The sequence below is a fragment of the Equus przewalskii genome, chromosome 8 (assembly GCF_037783145.1).
Source record: "Equus przewalskii isolate Varuska chromosome 8, EquPr2, whole genome shotgun sequence".
Taxonomy (NCBI): Eukaryota; Metazoa; Chordata; class Mammalia; order Perissodactyla; family Equidae; genus Equus; species Equus przewalskii.
Window position 1 is genome coordinate 15,575,991 of NC_091838.1, and position 13,632 is coordinate 15,589,622.

General features: G+C 40.7%; 1 protein-coding gene and 1 pseudogene across 22 annotated transcripts in view; one reads left to right on the top strand and one right to left on the bottom strand.

Annotated features, from left to right (window-relative positions):
• Positions 1–4,109, bottom strand: part of LOC139085361 (carbonyl reductase [NADPH] 3-like) — a 128,224-nt pseudogene extending 124,115 nt beyond the window's left edge.
• Positions 1–13,632, top strand: part of NCOA2 (nuclear receptor coactivator 2) — a 267,791-nt gene that overhangs the window by 126,399 nt on the left and 127,760 nt on the right. The gene's annotated exons all lie outside the window — the stretch shown is intronic.

A 13,632-nucleotide genomic window follows, 5' to 3' on the forward strand; every position in this document is an offset into this window, starting at 1 on the left:
TCCTGATCCATTGCCTGGCACGTATCAAGTGGTCAATAAATATTTGTAGATTGACTGAAAGGTGCTGTCAGAGTAGTGTGGTGATTTCTGGAGATTGAGAGGGGAAAGGTCTCTTGTATGAAGGTAGTAGGGAAGACTTCACGAGGAGGTGGCTATTGAGATGATAAACCATGGAAGATCAGTAAGATCTAAATAGGCAGCGAATGGCAGGGGAGACATTACCCTAAGTGGAAGGCATGGAATGCGGGAGCAGTGATGTGTCCTTGTGAAAGTGCCAGGCCACGACTAAGAACACCGTGTGCTCCAGTTTGGTTAGAACTGAGACCACAGAGCTGGGGGAATATTTGGTGGACAAACCTGGAAAACTTGGTAGATTGCACCAGCCCCTGAATGCCAGATCTCTGTTTGATTTCACAAAGGGTAAGGATAAGAGAACAGGAAAGAGAACTGACATTTATTGAGTCCCTGCTGTGTGCAGGGACCATGATATGTTATCTGTGATATATATGATAGATGGCTATTATAATTATCACACAATCTTCAAATCAGTACTATGTGGTAATTTCCATCCCCGTTAAACATGAAGGAACTGTGGCACTAGAATTTAATACGATCGTAGGATACGTTGAATAAGGGAGAAATTAGGGAGAAATTTAACATGGGGAGAAGTTCCTGGGGAAGCCTACAGAAGAGATGAGGCAATCCTGATAATTGCCGAGGGATTGCATGATGTGATCAAGAGAAACTGGCCAAATAGAATCTGAAGGTCTTGGATATTGATAGGGTTTGAAGATTGAGAGAGAAAGGAGAATTAAAGGAAATTTACTGGGTGACAGAAAATGAAAAGCAGCAGATACATGAAGAAGAGTTTCCTCAGAAAGGTGAGGAGTTCAATTTTGGATACATTTAGAGAGAGATGTCTGTGAGAGGTTGGAAGTTGGACACTGAAGCTAAGGTGCTATTGTGAGGCTAGAAGTGTAAACTGAACTGGGTTTCATTTACATAGATATGATCGTTGAAACTGCATCAGCAGATAAGATTTGCAAGGAGTGGCTTTTGTCGAAAGAGGAAAAAGCAAGGATGTCATTCAAGTAATGCCCATAGTTTTTTGTTTCTTTGGTTGGTTTTCTGCTTTTGGTTTTTTTTGGCTTTGTGGCTGGGAGAAGTGGACCCAGCATATATCAGAGAGATAGGAAGAGAAGCATAATGGTGCTGCGTCATTGAAGCCAAGAGACAATGTTGAAAAAAGTGTTCTTACAGAAGCTAAATTGTACAAGGCTTGAAGGGAATGGTAAGAAATGGTTAGCTGTTTTGCTCCATTCTTGGAGCAGACATTCACCAGTGTTGGACGACTGTCATGGACTAGCTGGGCATGAAGCTCGGTAGCATCTGGAGGCAGGAGGGCCAAGTTGATGGGTCTCAGCCCCGACTTCCGCTGTTCTGGAGCCATAAGGCCCTGCCATGTCCATCTTTTCCCATCCAGGGCAGTGTGTGTTCAGCAGAATCCTGTCGGCTTTTCTCTTCTCATTCAGATGCTGGGCCAAGATTCTCGATAAGACCGTGACCCCCAACTTGGACACCCCATAAGCGGAGCTTGGCCAGCCTTCTCTCTCAGCACTGCATTTTTTCTGTCCTCCACAAACTCTTTCATGAGGTCCACCGAGTCCTCCTGTGTGAGTTTCTTGCATCGGAACTTCTACAGATCTTTGCTGCAGTTTTCAAGAGCTTTTGTACCCTGTAAACAACTTAGATTCACCTCTCTGCCGTGAGGTTTTCAGTAGTAATCTGGTACAGACATTTCTGGTGGCAAAAAAGTTTGTTTTTAGTGTCATCTCAGCTTGGATGTCAAAGGGTATTGGATCTTCAACTGAAAAGAGAAGGAAACACCAAGTCATAATTTCCCCTGAAATTCCTGTGATAATGTGAATCTTATCTCTGATTAAAGGAAAAGCAAGCTAACTTGACAACAATTTTCTTTTTAATCCGTGGTTCTCAGGAGGGCCAGTGACTCTATGGTGTATATGGAAAAATGAGGGGGCAGTTTTGGCTGTCACAGTGATGGAGGCAAGCTGCTTGTCTAAAGCCCTAGGGTAGAGCGGGAAAGTCCCTGACTGCCCTATCTGAAATGTCTTCTAATGCCCGAGCATTCTTTTTTCCTCCTTAGTGCTTATCAGTGTCTTACATATTGTATCTATACTTATTTATCTTGTTTATTGTCGCTCTCTGGATTGTAAGGTTGGAAGGGCAAGGATGTTTATCTGATTGGTTCACTACTTTATCCACAGTGCCCTGCACATAGTGAGGATCTCCACGCGGTTGATGAATAGATGTATTGAAATCGTAGTGATTTGCATCGCCGTCCTTTCTCTCCCAATATACTCTAAACCTATTGAATGGAGCTAAATCATCTTCGTATCCTTAATAATGCCTTGCTTATTGCAGCTGATGTATAAAGTTTTCTTGTAGCAGCATCAGAGGGGAGAAACTAGAAATTTGGGGCTCAACTGGTCTGAGTTTGAATTTTTGTTCTTACTAATTTGACTCTAATTAACTTACCAAACTTCTGTCTCATTTTCCTTAGCTATAAAGTGGGGATAAATTAGTACCCATTTACTAATACTAATTTATATAATATATACTAATACTAATTTATATAATATATAATATATATTATATATAAACCTATATTAGTAGGGTACAACAGCCCTACTAATATAGGGCTGTTGACAGGATTGAAGAGGGAATGCATGTCAGAGTGGCTGGCACATACTTTGCATCCAATAAATAACTGGTTTGAAGTCCATTGTGTAACCTTGAATAAGTTATTTAACCTCATTGAGCCTCAGTTTGTTCATCTCTAAAAGGGGTAGATTAAATTTATTGCATGTGGTATGTGGAGGCATCACTGAGACACCACATGCAAAGCACCTGGCCAGCATAATGCCAGCGTCCTCGGTGCTCAGTAGGCATGAGTGCCCTCCACTCTTTTTGTGTGTAGTGCAATGGTTAAGAGCACAGACGCTGGAACCAGACTACGTGAATTCATATCCTGGCCCTTTTACTTACTAGCTTTGCTTGACCTCTCTGTGCCTGTTTCCTGTAAATGTCTGTAAATTGGGAGAAATAATTGTGCCAGCCCCATAGGATTGTTGTGAGGAAAATAGATGTGAATATCAATAAAAAGCTTAGATCAGTACCAGGCACATGGTAAGCGCTGAATGTGTTCAATTTAAAAAAAAGTTGTCTTTATTGCTTTTGTTCCTCTTTCTTTAGTCTATTAAGTAGTGTTAACCTGATGTAATCTGAGTAGGATGCCTTGCCTGTAACGAATGGGGCTCCTTTATAATGAAATTGGCCGTGTTTAAGGGGGAAGCTAAAGTAAAACATTGAAAACAATAAAAGTACGCTTCATGCTTTGATCTGATTGGATAACGTGACCCTGGTCTTGAATCTTCCATGGACAGCAATGAAAAAGCCAGTGTTTTGACTCCCGTTCTGGTCAAGATCCACTCAGTAGCAATGGCAGGTGGGTTTAAATCTGATTTTTGAAAAACTTTTTTGTCACTTGCAAATCTGCCTCCATTTCTCTGCCCTCTGTTCTGCCCACCGGTTTCTAGGAATGGTTGGTACTGTGGTTTGAGTGGAACCTGGGAGGAAGCAGACGTGGAGGGCCAGGTGGCAAGTAGCGGGCCAGTCTGGAAACCTTCTCCTCCTGCTGGGGAAAATTTTCTCTTCCAGCAAATCATTCTAACAAAACTCTGAGAACGTTTCCCTGACTGTGCCTCCTGATTCTTCCATCCTATCAAGGATATAAACTCTTTATCTTCAGAGAACCCCAGAGTTGATTACATCACTGAGGGCTTGGCTAGATCTCTATTCATGTCTAAAACAGGCTTGAGAAAAGAGAGGTGGCTGCTACAAATCAGCAGATTCAGCGTCCATTCATGCAGCAAGCTACTGTTGCAAGGTCTGCTGGGATGTGGTGGCATCCTCTCTCCGTTAGAGGTTCCACTGGGTCTTCTCTGTGTGTGGTTCATGGCCACCCCAGATGTCTCTCCCTTCTCACTCTGGTGCTGGCATGGCAAGCAGGCGTCGTCTCTGGTGCCCATTCCCGTTGATTGTAGTGATCGCCTGGAGTGCTGTGCTGAGAAGAGTTGAGAGGCCACATACAGCTTCAGAAGTGGTTAATGAGCTGTGTCTGCTGTGCAGGGGGAGAGGAGTAACCACAGCGCATGTGTGTGCATTTGCCAGACTTCATGGACTCCACGATAGGGTTCAGCCTCGAGAGAGACTCAAGGTCTCATTTTGTGTCTCAGTATTTTTGTCTTTGAATGAGTGTATATCAATTACTTTATTCCACAGTAAAATTGAAGTAAATTAGGAATCATCTATTAGCTTGGAATATATAGAGTTACCTATGTGTGCTTTTCATTGCTTGCTTAAGGAAGCTCTTAGAGATCTAAATTGTTCTCTAACCTTTGAAGTTCTCTTGCTTTGTTGACATGTGGTTTTATCTTCTGTTTTGTAAGTTTGGAGGAACATACTCCTAAGTTTTGAGGTAGTTTTACTTATTGGACTACTGATAAATTAACATGAATCGCTTGAAACCTTGGGCCCACAGAAGGTGGCTCTACCAGACTTTTACAATCATTGTAGAACAGGTCAGACATCTCCTTCCTAAGGGAATGGGTGTGTGTGTTGTCCTTTGGTGTCCCTACTCAGAGGCCAGAGGTAATTCCCAGTCTAACTGCTGAGGTCTGAAGGTATTGCTTCTATTTTGTTATGTTTTCTTCTTACGAATCAAAGTAAGTCTTCTCTACTTTGGCAGCTGACAAAGGACACTCTTTCATTGAGGAAGTAATGACAGTGTTGAAAATATAAGCAAAGCTCCAAATATGAGGATATTTTAGACATTTTATAACTAAAGTATGGATGTATTAGACTGCTTAGAAAATTGTGGTAAAATATACATAACAAAATGACCATTTTAGCCATTTTTAAGTGTACGGTTGTATGGCATGTATGGTTTAAGTGTATGGTTGTATGTAAGTACCATATATTCACATCGTCATGCAACCATCACCAATATCCATCTCCAGAACTTCTTTGTCTTCCCCAACTGAGAATCTTATCCATTAAACACTAACTCCCATTCCTCCTCCCCGCCATTCTCTAGCAACCACTGCTCTGCTTTTTGCCTCTATGAATTTGACTGCTCTTTTTGTGGCTTGCTTACTTAGCTTAGCATGTCTTCAGGGTTCATTCATCTTGTAGCATATGTCAAAATTTCCTTCATTTGTATAGCTGAATAATATTTCATTGTATGTGTATACCACAGTTTATTTACCCACTCTTTTTTTTTAAGGTATGAGTTGGTTTTTCTGTGTTTTTTTTTGGTGAGGAAGATTGGCTCTGAGCTAACATCTGTTGCCAGTATTCCTTTGTTTTTTTCCTCCCCAAAGCCCCTGTACATAGTTGTATATTGTAATTGTAAGTCCATCTACTTCTTCTCTGTGAGATGCTGCCACAGCATGTCTTGATTAGCAGTGTGTAGGTTGGCGCCCAGGTTCTGAACTGGCAAACCCCAGGCCACCGAAGCGGAGCATGCAAACCTAACCACTGTGCACTGGGCTGGCCCCTATTTATCCACTCTTCTGTTAATAGAGACTTGGGTTGCTTCCACCTTTTGACTGTTGTGAATAATGCTGCTATGAACATAGGTATACAAATACTTGTTTAAGTCCCTGATTTCCATTCTTTTTGGTACCTACCCAGAAGTAGCATTGCTGAGTCATATGGTAGTTCTATGTTTCAGTTTTTTGAAGAATCACCATACAGTTTTCCACAGTGGCTGTGCCATTTTACATGCCACCAGCAGTGCACAAGGGTTCTAATTTCTCCACATCCTTGCCAATGCTTATTTTCTAGTTTTTTGATACAAGCCATGCTAATGGGTGTGCAGTAGTATCTCATTGTGGTTTTGATTTGCATTTCCCTGATGACTAATGATGTTGAATATCTTTTCATGTGTTTATTGCCCATTTGTATATTTTCTTTGAAGAAGTGTCTCTTCAAGTCCTTTGCCCATTTTTTTCATCAAATTGTTTGAGTTTTTTGTTGTGTAGTAGGAGTTCTTTATGTATACTAGATATCAATCCTTTATCAAATATATGATTCGCAAATATTTTCTCCTATTCCATTGGTAGCCTTTTCATTCTGTTGATAGCATCCTTTGATGCACGAGTTTTTAATTTTGATGAAGTCCAACTTGTCTATTTTTTCTTTTGTTACATGTGCTTTTGGTGTCATATCCAAGAAATCACTACCAATCCAGTGTCATGAAGCTTTCCCCCATGTTTCTTTTTAAGAATTTTGTAGTTTTAGCTCTTATGTTTAGGTCTTTGATCTAGTTTGGGTTAATTTTTGTATATGTAAGGTAAGAGTCCAACATCTTTTTTTGCATGTGGATGTCCAGTTTTCCCAACATCATTTGTTGAAAAGACAAATAGAAAGACTCCAAAAGACTCGGGTATCTTAGCTTACATATAGTCTCATCATTTCTCACTGATAGTGTTGCTACAACTTCCTAAGTACTCTCTTGAACTAGTATTATTTCTGGAAGTTCATACCTTTGGTAAACTATTTTTTAAAGCACACAATCATGTCATTCCACTACTTATAACCTTCATGGGATGAACTTCGGCCTCCTTAGCTCAGCAGACAAAGCTTGTCCTAGCCTGGCTCATGGCCAGCTCTCCAGCCTTTTTTCCACTGCCGCCTTTTAGGGACCCCTTTGCTGTGGTCATGGGGATTTCCTGGGAGCCCGAGTGAGAAATGTGCTCTCACGCTCCCCTGCCTGTGCACCTGTTTCTCCCCTTCCTCCCACACGTGACACAGTCCTGCCTGTCCTGCATCCTCGGATGCCTTTCCTGGCCGTTCCCTTTCGAAGTTAGGCACTCTCCCTCTTTGCTCCTACAGCAGCCCAGACACTAACGTGGCGTTTCTGATCATGTTTTGTAAGTTTTGCCTGATTTTCTGTTTGTTCTCCTTGATTTTGGGTCCCTGGAGGGCAGGGATTTTGTCCTGTTCATTTTTTTTTTATCCCCAGAGCCTGACTTTACGTGACATTGTTAGTGAATAAATGTTTGCTGAATGAAATGAATTAATCTAGCACTAAAAAAGGAAAAGAGAAAGAACTGAACGGTACGGGGTCAGGTATCAAAAATGTTTTTTCTTTATTATAGAATATCGCTGTGCCTGAGGGGCTTTCAGGAAAGAGTCCTTGTTTCCTCTAATCATGTTTTCCCTCTTTCCCCATGTTTGCTACTATGCCTGTGATTAGTATTACCCTTTCCAAACAAGGATAAATAATCGTCACGATATTTTGAAAGGAAGGAGAGAATGAGGAGAAAGCAGAAAAAGAAAGAGCTGGGGTTGGGGAAGGTGAAAGAAATCAGCCAGCTCACTCAGAAGCGTTTAGCAAGGGCTACTTCGGAGTTGAGTCAGCGCCGGCTGGGTGCTGGGTGCTGGGTGCTGGGTGCTGGGTGCGGTGATAGCTGCAAGAGGCAGTCTTCCAGACAAACAGGAACACGTGTGCCTTAGCACCTTTTGTCACAAGTGCCTCTCATGCCTGCGGAAATATGGAATAGATGAATAACTAATTATTTGCCTCAGAATATAGCATCTCCACAAAGAGAAGTTTTTGCCTGACTTCGCTGATTCTGTTTATGTGGCCAAATTTGTGAATAAAGGAAAACTTTAAGTCAGATCTTAGGTAAAACAGGCTATCAGGAAAAAACATGGCGGTCTTGCTACCAATTGCCTACATAGCATGCCTTTATGATGCAGTGAGAATAGTGTGCCAGGTTCCTCCAGTCCTCTGTGTGTGTGACTCTCGCTTTCTTTTGGCTGTATTTACGAGAAGTTAGTACCTAGGGGGTTCAGAGAGCAGCAGAGCCAGAGGAACAAATATGGTTCCTCCATGAAGGTTGAGGATGAAGGATGGTGGGTGAGGCCATTGACCATCATTCTAGGGGTGTGTTACAGCTCTTCTCTTTCGTCCCTGGAACCCCAGTCCTCTCTAACGTTTTGAAGAAGCAGCCTGGTCTAGTCTCTACCTTTGGTTACCTTTTGACCTCTTAATAACAGTTTGGGAAGTTTTCTCCTTAATTCATATGTAACTGATTCTAAAGTTAGGTATTTGAAACAGTATAGCTGGAGATTCTGGAGTTATCCCAGTCTGAGAATTTGAGGTGGATGACTTCAAGAGTCCCAGAACTGGATGGCCCTCACGTTCTTTTCAGCCTCAAGTTTTGACCATTCAAAATGGTCCTCAATCCTGTCAGAGACTTTTAGGGAATAATGCCAGTCTGAGAGAGCTGGATTAACCGATGAATCAAATTCTTGTGGTGTATAATCTGCTGCCTGAGCCTTTGGCATTTTGGGAAGCCTGAGGTGTAAAAGGTCAAAACCCTGATAGGCCACTAGGGTTCTCATTATTCCAGGTAACAGACCACCTAAGAATTTCACTTACACCGTAGTAGTCCTCCACGGACATCAGAGAATAAGTGCACCTTTTCAAGACAGTTTCCTGCAGAGTGGTTTGCATATGCGCTGATTGGGAAGAATCTGATTCAGTAGGTGAAGCCTCTGGAATCCTTGGGGGAAGTACAGATGCTGAGATGGAAGTGTAGTAGCTATTTGTGTATGATTTCATTTCATGAAGTGGTAACTTGGCAGAGTGGTATTCAGCAGTGATTGCACTCTATAGTCCTTCTCCGCAGCTCTCTTTTGTGTGAGCATAGTCTACTGCAGTAGTATCATAGACGTTTATGCACTGCTGTTTGCATAAGCCTTTTATTGGAAATAACCCAACAAAATAGCACACTGCTGGCTTAGCACAGTTGGGCCTTCTTCAAGGCTCATTTTCTACAGATGAAAAGAACGAAATCTTAAGTTAATGTTAGCAGGATGACAGGATATTCAGACAGGCCTCTGCTCTTTCCCTGACTCACCTCTTGAGGAAGGAGGTCAGAGGCCCAAGTGACATAATTCTGTGCACATCTGTGCCGAGTGACAACAGCCAATTCAAATAGGCACGACTACTTTTCACTTTATTTTCTGACTGTTTATGAAACTTATTCCTCATTGCATTAAAAATATATTTAACAGATGGATTAACTATTCTGTGATATTTTATCAGGTTTTAAAAATCAAATATTTAGCTATAATCTTGAATTATAGTGCTAATGGGTTTACAAATTAATATTATAAATGACAAAGTTTAACATTCTGCAACTTGTTAAACCTGACACTTTCAGAGTTTTTCTCATTTTTAATCATGAATAGAATATGATCATAGTGTATGAAGAAATATTTGTAGATTAAAGGTTTGCCATTTTTTGATATAGAAGACTCAGTTTATTTTTTGAAGTTTGTATTATGGAAATTTAGAATTGTATACTAAATCCTCATGGACCTTTCACCCAGCTTCAGAAGTTATGAACATTTTGCCATATTTTAAAATTAGCAAAACAATATTACTAAAAGCTTGGAAATTAGAATGAAAATCACCTATGGTCCCATCTACCTAAGCCAACTCTTATCATTTTAAGTATTCTCTTCATTCTTTCCTTCAAGTTATAATAGAGATGTATTGTTTCCCTTTTCTTTTTGCTAATCATCATATCAGACTAAGAGCTGGTCATAGCTACTATCACTTGACATCCTCCTATGCCAGGTGCTGGGGTAGCTGCTGTCCATATAATTCACACAGTCTTCACAATAACAATGCAGTATGGGCATTCTCCCTCCCCGCTTACACATAAGGACCCTAAGACTCAGACAGCTGAGATGAGTTGCTCAAGAGTCTTATATCTGGTACTGTATGTGGATTCAAACTGAAGTGTAACTCCAAGGCCATGTTCTTTCCTCCCTGTAAAGTGGCCTCTTCAAAGGCATTTTTTCATGTTGCTACACAGTTACTTTTTTAACGAAAAAGAAATGTCAGTACATAAATTTGGCCATATAATCTATAGAAGCAGCACTAGGAGAGATGATGCTGAGAAGTTAGAGGGATAAAAGGCACGACTCCTGCCCTTCAGTGTTAGGCTCCAGTGCAGGTACCCAACACCGCGAGACACTAACAGAGAATACAAAACAGGGCTTAATGTGGCACTATTAGCTGTAAACGTTATAAAAACTCTACAGAGAAGGAGATGGATGAGGATTAGGCCCTCTGGAGAGAAGGCTGCTGACAGATTTAGGATTTCAGCTAAAATTCAAAAGACTTTAATTTTTTCTTTTTTTTTGGCACCTGAGCTAACAGCTGTTGCCAATCTTCCTTCTTTTTTTTTGGTTCCTCCTTCTCCCCAAAGCACCCAGTACATAGTTGTATACTGTAGTTGTGAGTGCCTCTGCCTGTGGCATGTGGGACGCTGCCTCAGCATGGCCTGATGAGCGGCACCATGTCCCCGCCCAGGATCGGAACCCGCGAAACCCTAGGCTGCCAAAGCGGAGCGCATGAACTTAACCACTCGGCCAGCTGGAGAAAGCTCGTTGTGATTAGGCCAGGCCCACCTCAGTAATTTCTCTATCCTAAAGTCAATTGTGCCGTGTAATATAAGCTAATCATTGGGCAAAAGTCTACCATGTTCACAGTCTGGGGATTATGCTGGGTGTGAACACCAGTGGGTAGGGAATCCTGCAGAACCATCTTAGAATTCTGTTTACCACGAGCCCCAACTTGGAAACAACCCGAAAGTCCGTCAACAGGAGAGTGGATAAACAAACTGTGGTATATTCATACAATGGAATACCCTTAGCACTAAAAAAGGACAAGTTATTAATATATAGAATAACACAGATGAATCTCAAAAACCTTATGCTGAAAAAAGCATAAAGAATACTTACTATATGATTCCATTTATTGGAAGTTCTAGAAAAAGCAAAATTAATCTGTGATAATAGTAAATACGAGTTGTGGTTGTTGGTAGGGATAAGGATCAGGTGTGCCTGAGGATGAGCACAAGAGAACTTTCCAGGGCTGATGAAGTGTCCAACATCTGATAGGAGTGTGGGTTACATAGGGCCTTTCCTTTGTCAGAAGTCTTGAACTTTACTCTTGAGGTCTGTTATTGCCCTGAAGGTAAATTTCACCTCACTTTGTAAAAACTAGAACATTACTCTACTGAATCCTTGTTTTACTTCTCATCAGACTTTTGGCTTAAGAAACGAACCACAATTAAATATATATAACCACCATCAGAACAAATTTACGAAGTATCTAGTCTCATTCCCTTGTAAACACTACTGCCTTGGTGAAGAAAAAAAGTTGAAAATTGCTAATGATAAATTTGCTGCAGCTGCCTTCCGCACTCAGGAGGGGAGTTAGACAATTTTACCTCCTTGTGCTTGCCAGCAGAAAAGATGTCAGAGGGACAGATTTGCTAACAGCAATACATCTTGAAGTATAAGCACAGGGTCTGGATCGAGACGTTTTCCTTAGATGTGTTTGGCAAGAGACGTCTTCTTGCTGCGATTGATTTGATCAGGGAATTCATAGCATTTTGCTGCTGCTCATGATTTGGCTGAGAAATCATTTGCAAAAATCTCTGCTGTAGTTAATGAAGGATACATAGCGTTAATTTTAGTGTCTGTGACCTTACTCTGCCTCCAGAGAAATGATCTCTAAGATAACCAAAGGTTCGATGAGGTTGTGAGCAGAGGGACAAACAGGTAGATTGATTTCACAAAACTGCCCTCTGCAGTTTTTGTGCCATTCTTTTAAAAAGTTTTCTCTCATATCTACTATGAGGTTAATTTCCTATGATAAGTTAATTTCCTATGATGCCCTGGCTGGTTATTGACTTTAGATTTTAAGTGCATAATGAAAATATTTAAGCGGCTGTCAAAATCTTTATAATTTTTAAAGATTCTTTAACAGTTAGTTTAGTTATCTTAAAAATTCTCAATAGTGCTTTGGCTTTTTATGATGAAGTGTTGCCATGTGCTAGCATTTTCAATTTTCAAGTTTATTTTCTTAGTGTCTGAAACATTTCCTAACTGATTTTCTTCACTCGGGTCCCCATTGACACCTCTGGACTCATTTTAGACTCTGTTAGTTGTTAGGGTAGCCTTCCAGACTGCTCACGGTTCCTTTTTCTGACTTAAAGAGAATTATTAGTAAACGCCCACAGCATCCTACCCAAGTTATTTATATGTTGAGTGGTTAATATAATTAGAGTAAACTAAGAGTTTCAGAATTAGAATTGTGTAATTCGTTGAGTTCTGAGAAATTACAGTGTTTTGTATAGATAACTTTTATATGATAATAATCCCTTCGGTGTTGTTGCATCTATAACCATTCTTGGTTTTTCTGTATTAAAGAATATCATTTTGGCTTGATTTACTTAGGAATAATGCACTTTATGTAAAATGGTTTTGTGAGATGAAAGCTCTTTGTCTTGCTCTCCAGGCACTAAAATAATTATTCTTTAAAATATCTACACACAAAAAGGCAAAGACTGTATGATTCCACTTATGAGGTGCCTAAAGTAGTTAAATTCATAGAAACAGAAAGTAGACAGTGGTTGCAAGGGGCTGGGGGGCAGGGTGGGGGGGAGTGGGGCTTGTTGTTTAATGGGTGGAGTTTCAGTTTTGCAAGATGCAAAGATGGAAAGAGCTGTTGCAAAACAGTGTGAATATACTTACCACTACTGATCTGTACACTTGAAAATGGTTCAGATGGTAACTTCTATGTTATGTGTATTTTACCACAATTAAACGTAAACAAACTATTAAAATATCTACTGTGTTAATCCATTTTTTTTTAAAGATTTTATTTTTTCCTTTTTCTCCCCAAAGCCCCCCGGTACATAGTTGTATATTCTTCGTTGTGGGTCCTTCTAGTTGTGGTATGTGGGACGCTGCCTCAACGTGGTTTGATGAGCAGTGTCATGTCCGCGCCCAGGATTCGAACCAACGAAACACTGGGCCGCCTGCAGCAGAGCGCGCGAACTTAACCACTCGGCCACGGGGCCAGCCCCTGTGTTAATCCATTTTTGAAATGAGAAAACCAAGGCAATAATTATAACCCAAGAAATGTAAAGTGTAGCTTACTCTTCAGATGACTTGAGCTGAGCAATTCCGTCTTTAGTCTCGTGGTGGTGTTCGTCCAGTTGTGTGTTGTGCTTCAGTATGGTTTTCTTCCGGGGCGACTCTTTCACCCCATCTTTTTCCCCACCTTTGACTTCTTAGCTCATTCTTACACTTAAACTCCTTCCCCAAATTGACTGGTAGATTTAAAAAATATTTGAGTATGAAACAAACCGTAACCAAAAATGGAGTAGGCAAGTAATGGAGTCTGCTGCTGTCTCTGCCTGTTGCTAGGGACATTTACAAAAAATGACGGAGCAATCACCGTGTGTCAGCCACTGTGCAGGTGTTTCCACACGTGTGTTTTGTCAGTTGATCATTTATCAGAAATAGGTCAAATTGACCAGACTTAAAGGAAATTTGATTATTATTTTTTAATATTGTTTTGGCCATGGGAATATTTTTTTTCTTGGAACAACTTATGAAAGTACTTAATGAGGATATATTCCTTATAAGGGTACATTTTGGTGGTAAAAA